We start from the raw sequence: 6,000 nt of genomic DNA on the forward strand, positions 1-6,000 counted from the left end.
CCTGCTGATGCCCAAATCTACGTCACCAACCCAAATTGTTCTTCTGAGCTACAGACAGTTATATCCAGTTTGTGTATGGGACATCCAAATGGACGCTGGATCTCTCCAGTAGACATCTCAATCTATACAAAACTAAACTGTACTTTCTCTTCAAATTCCTTTCCTGCTCCCATATCCTCCTAGCAGTCATTCACTTGGGGCAGAAGTCTGAGTTCAAACTTGATCTTTCCTTTCCCTTCACATCCTTCCACATCTCATCAGTTACCGCAATATTTTGTAACCCACTCCTTCCTCTCCATCACAGTCACCGACTTGGGTCAGTGTGCTGTGAGCTCTAACATTCAAATCTTTTGTTCATCTCTTTTCATGCTGAGTATTAAGTAAAAGATGTCACCCTCTATGTGATGAACCATCTCCCTCTCCCTCCCCACAGTAGCAGCAAACGCATCAGGGCATACAGTAGGGGTAGAGCACAAGCACTTAAATTATGGACACATGGATTTAAATCCCAGCTCTGCTGTTTAGTATTGCTGTGTCCTTGAGCAAATTTCTGAAGCTCTGAGCCTGTAAGGAAGTGATCTTCAACAGGCATTTAGTTTCCTCATTAGAAAAATAATGGGATTGCCTTTAGGTCAACATCCTTCTGGCTTTGCTAGAAGATTTTTAAGACTATGAGAAATGAAATGACTTGTCCAAGTTTAGTAAATTGAGAGGATTGGATCCAGAAAATCAGTCTGACTAAAAGTTGAGGGAAATAGAACCTGGTCCGAAGCTCAGTCCTTCTTCTATAGATACGGTTGCTGACCTCACATGGCCTTTGTGACATCCCACAGTGGGGAACTCAGAGTCACAATCATCTAGCTTCTTTACAGGTGGGACCCTAGTCACAGGCTCAGAATATTATCTTCAGGTAAGTGTCAGAAAAGCCTATGTCAAGCTCCTAAACATCCATCATGTGTGCAGGATGGCAGTTGCACTAGGACACAGCAGTATTGCACATCCACTAGTATTAGGCTGACTTCATTTGGGAAGAAAAAGCATAGAAAAGGTACCACTGAAGGAGAACATATAGGAGGAGGAGGAGAGATTGGCAAGGCTCTTTGATGTGTGGCCCCAACCAGGTGCCAGAGGAGTGTAGGGAGCAGCAATGCTGGCTGTGGTTGGAGGATGGGGTGCCATGGGGAATGAAGAGGTAGTAATGGGGTCAATGTAGAAGAAGCTTCATTCATTCTCACGCGCTTGGGCACGAGCTCAGTGAGAAGCCAAGCCATTTGCAAGTCTTCATCAAGCCCCCATTATGACTAACGCATTTAACCAGCTCTCCTGAACTACAAAGATGAGATGGAGAACTTTCAATCTAGCTATTTGATTATTTGCCATAAAACCAAAACCAAACCCATTGCCATTGAGTGACACTAACTCGTGGCAACCACATGCATGTCAGAGAAGAACTGTGTTCCATAGGGTTTTCAATGACTGATTTTTTGGAAGTAGATTGCCAGGTTCTTCTTCTGACGTGCCTCTGGGTAGACTCAAGCTTCCAACCTTTTGGTTAGGAGCTAAGCGCTTAACCTTCTGCACCCTCCAGGGACTCCAAAGCGCATTAAACGAGAAAGGAGAGACAGGGCTGGCCTTATGGATACGGGACCACTGCAGTTGTTCAGAAGGACCCATGCTTGGTTTAATAATCTGCTGTCACCATTCTGAAATTCTTAATTTTTGAACAAGGGACCTGAGTATTCATTTGGCACTAAACTTGTTGCCACTGAGTCGATTCTGACTCATAGCAACCATATAGGACTGAGTAGAACTGCCCCCATAGGGTTTCCAAGGCTGTAATTTTTACTGAAGCAGACTGCCACATCTTTCTCCCATGGAGCGGCTGGTGGTTTGAACTGCCAACCTTTTGGTTAGCGGTGGAGCACTTAACCACTGTGCCACCAGAGCTCCTTTCATTTTGCACTGGGCCCTGCAAATTATGTAGCTGGTTCGTGGGAGACACAACTTTTGCCCGGAACAGGCATCATGTACACCCACTTGAAGGACCACAGAAGACTCTCCTGCCCTAACCCGGGGCCTTCGTAACTTCATTTTTGTCTTTTCTTCCTTACAGGACAAAGAAAGTGCCACTATCACTCTCCCAGGACAGTGTCCTCCTGAGGAAACCAGTATTTCTGCATAGTGACACTGTCTTAGTGCACCGAGTATCTCTGCTACAGTAGGTTCCACATTTCCTTCCAGAAAAAAAAAAAAAATGAGGCTGCCCAGTATAAGGAACTTTTTGGTAAATTAAATCTGATCACTGCAACACTCAAAGCATCTAGGTCTTTCTTTGATCTTTCCTAAAAATTAAGGCTTTAACCGTTTTCAAGATTTCACTAGGCAAGTCTTCCTTGTTCTCCCAGCATAAGGGTGTGTGAGAGTTGAAGTATCTAAGTGTCACTAAAACTTTGTGGCTTTGGACCAAAGAATTCCAGAACTAGAAGGAGCACTGAAGAAGTTACTTCTTCCCTTTCTTTGGTATAAATAATTGCAACGCAATCTACTTTTTGAGATTTTAAAATATGAAGAAAAAAAACCTGTTGCTGTCGAGTCAGTTCGGACTTATGACGACCTTATAGGACAGAGTAGAACCACCCCATAGAGTTTCCACAGAGCGGCTGGTGGATTCGAACTGCTGACCTTCTGGTTAGCAGTAAGCAGTTGTAGCTCACCATAGCTCTTAACCACTGCACCACCAGGCCTCTGATAAATATGAAGAGTGCAGCCTAAAAGAATGGTGGGAAAACCAAATAGGTAGTGATTCTGTCAGGCAGGACTTCTTCTTCAACTCCATTTTTTTTTTTCCAAGATCCTAACGACAAAAAGCAACATTTTGCTCTTCAACCTATCTCCTCTTTCTCTTCATTCTCAATTGATAATCACCAAGACTAGGGATGCTGGTGCCCTGATGGTACGGTGGTTAAGAGTTATGGCTGCTAACCAAAAGGTTGGCGGTTCAAATCCACCAGCTGCTCCTTGGAAACCCTATGGGCAGTTCTACTCTGTCCTGTAGGGTTGCTATGAGTCAGAATCAACTTGATGGCAATGGATTTGGTTTGGTTTTTTAAGGCTAGGAACATAGAGGTTCAGCAAGTAAAGTCAATATAAGACTCTATTGTGATGTTCTCTCTTGACCCAACCTTGGTCAGAGGAGTTATAACAGGAATCTTAAAAAAAAAAAAAAAAGCCAGAGATATTGAGTCTCCCCTGTCCAATGCACTGTCCCAGTGTGATGGTCACAATGCTTTGAAATCATCAATGATGAAGGCATTGACCTTCATGTCTGGCAATCTCAGTCTGTCTCTCTGGTCCTCTTGCTCCCTTAGTGATATCTCTTCCCCCTTTCACAGGTCCAAGTGCCCTCAAACTCAGTGACCTAATGGTCTTGGCAGGTGGGATGATTTCAAGAGGGCAAGGGCTCCTGGCACATGTCACCTGGATCATGGAAAAGAGAAAGCAGAGAAGAGCACAGGACAAAAGAGGCTAGAAATCTCAATCGTGGTACATAATGGCTTCACAGTAGCAAGAAGCCTGCACTGGAGATTAGGAGATCAGGGCTTGAGATACAACTCTGCCTATAATTCATGCCTTTGGCCAAGTTATACATCATCCTGAGGCCTATTTATTATGAAGGGGTTGAAACTGTTCTCTAACAACCATCCCAGCTCAAAGTTCCTTCTCCAATTAGATTTATTAAAATACATTGTTCCTAAGGGTCACATGAGGCCAAGTGATTTAATATGTGTGATATGTTTTCAGGCCATAAAATCCCCTTGCAAACATCCTAAGATACAGCCCTATTTTTGTCTTATGGCTGCAGGGAGCTATGTTTCCAGTGTATTCTGGGTAGGGAAGGCATCCTCTTCACTATATCATGTATTGGGATTAAGGTAAACGGAGGAAGAAGGTGGTTACCGCGAAAATTTTATTTGAAACCCTCTGAAGCATGAGATTTGAATTTTTTTTTTGTTCACTGTTGCACCATGGCCTTGTTGTAAGTGATGACTTGGGCAGGCAAAGGAAAGGAAGTAGTAATTTTTCAGACGTCCAAATTGAACAACTAAACTTTCGTTAAAATCTTCAGGTAGGTAAGGTCAATGTGTGGTGTATTTAGTAGTAAAAAAGTGTTGATTGCTATAATGTGATTGTAGAACATAGAGAATGTGATCATAATTCATGTTTTCATCCCAAGATGTTTAAATTTGGCCAAGAGACCTCAAAATTTACACCCTTCCTCTAAGTAAAACTTACTACCTCTTCCCAGATCTCCTTGTCCCTTATGTATCAGATTCTGTATATGACCCTAACAGCACACATGTGAGAAAAAAGGCAAATAGAACTGAACATAAGGCCAGATTTACTTTGAAGTTAAGTAGGAAAGGCAATGTGGAGCAGTGGGCAGACTTGGGACTGGAGATCAGGAGTCCTACCTCCAAGCTCTGGCACTTCTACTGCCTGGATACAGTTTCTTAGACAAGGCTCTTCACCTCCCACCCTTACAAGAGCAGGGCAAGGTGGCCTCTGAGGAACATCTCTTGCCACCATTCTTGTGATGTATTTCCCATCTGGCACCCACCCATTCTCTCTGCTCCCGAAATACAGGAGTTGTTCATGGAAAGTCTGCTTGGGTACACTGTCAGAAAGGATGGGAGAGGAGCCTAGTGTAAAAATGGGGAAGAACCCCAACAAATCTTCAGGCAGAACCCAGACCATCCTCAGAGCCAAGATGGTCTCTGTGTTTCCAAGAACTGGATGGGAAAGGGCAAATGGAGTTGAAGTACCTCCTTCATTTTCCTCTGAAAACCACCCTTTGGCCTTGGTCTCTGGCCTCTCTTTATTCCCTGCTGGAGACACCAGGTGGGTCCTGAGCTAAGAGAGCTCCGCCCTCAGTGAGGCCCCTCTCTCTGCAGCTTTCTCCTTCTCCAGCCTGTCCCTGAGCCCTCTTGGCCTGCCCAAGCTGCAGCAGCAGCAACAACAGTATAGAAGACAGGGCGTGCATGTGAACAGGGTAGAAGGTCTCCACTTCCCAGCAGAGGTCAACATCTGGAGAGACTTAGATTTCAGAGAGGGATTGAGACTGAGTCATCGACATGTGTAAGGACTGTCAGCAACTTTTCAATGTTCCCTCTTAATGAGCCCCAATTCCCAGCCGGCTGGAAAGATCCAGCCCTGTGAAGACTTCCATTGGACTCCCCAGGAAAACTGATGGAGCAAGTTTGAAATGAGGAGGTGAGATGGGACCCAAATAGAGGTTTGACTTCCAGAGCAGTAACACCCTAAGCCTGTCCCTCCCTAACCTAAGAAAGGGGCCAGTGGGAGTACTGGCACCCAAGGCGTTCCCTGCGGTGCCATTTCGTCCATCCTTCTAGAAGATAAAAACACCATTCTGTCCATCTGCCTGTCTCCAGGCAAGATAATTCTCAGCCCCAAGAGAGAAAGGGTGATTGCTTCTTTTCTAAAAAAGCTAGAAATTCAGTTACGTCTCTCCATGTTCCAACAGCTATCAGAAAAATATCCACTTCCTTTCGTCAAGAGAACCACAAGCTAATAGAGAAACCAAGGTGTGGAGGAAGCAGGTTTATTGGGCCATCTCTACTACTGGGTTATTTGAAGTAGCTGAAGCCGTTGAGTGGCACAGACAGTTAACCACTCCGCTACTAACCAAATTCACCCAGTTCAAATTCACCCAGAGGAGCTTCAGAAGAAAGCTGCTGATCTACTTCTAAAAGGTCACAGCCTTGAAAACCCTACGGAGAGCAATTCTACTCTGCATAATGGAGTTGCCATGAGTCGGAATCGACTTGACAGCAACCGGTGACTGGTTAATGCAGCCTTTCTGTGCCTCAGTTTCCTCATCCAAAAAAAGAGAGAAAGAGGAGAAAACGAGAGAGTCAGAAGGCCTAGTTCAGGGTCCCCTAAAAGTCGAGAATGAGCTCACTGTGCTCTGTCTAAATTGCA

This window comes from Loxodonta africana, chromosome 6 (assembly GCF_030014295.1).
Source record: "Loxodonta africana isolate mLoxAfr1 chromosome 6, mLoxAfr1.hap2, whole genome shotgun sequence".
In the NCBI taxonomy this organism is placed as follows: domain Eukaryota; kingdom Metazoa; phylum Chordata; class Mammalia; order Proboscidea; family Elephantidae; genus Loxodonta; species Loxodonta africana.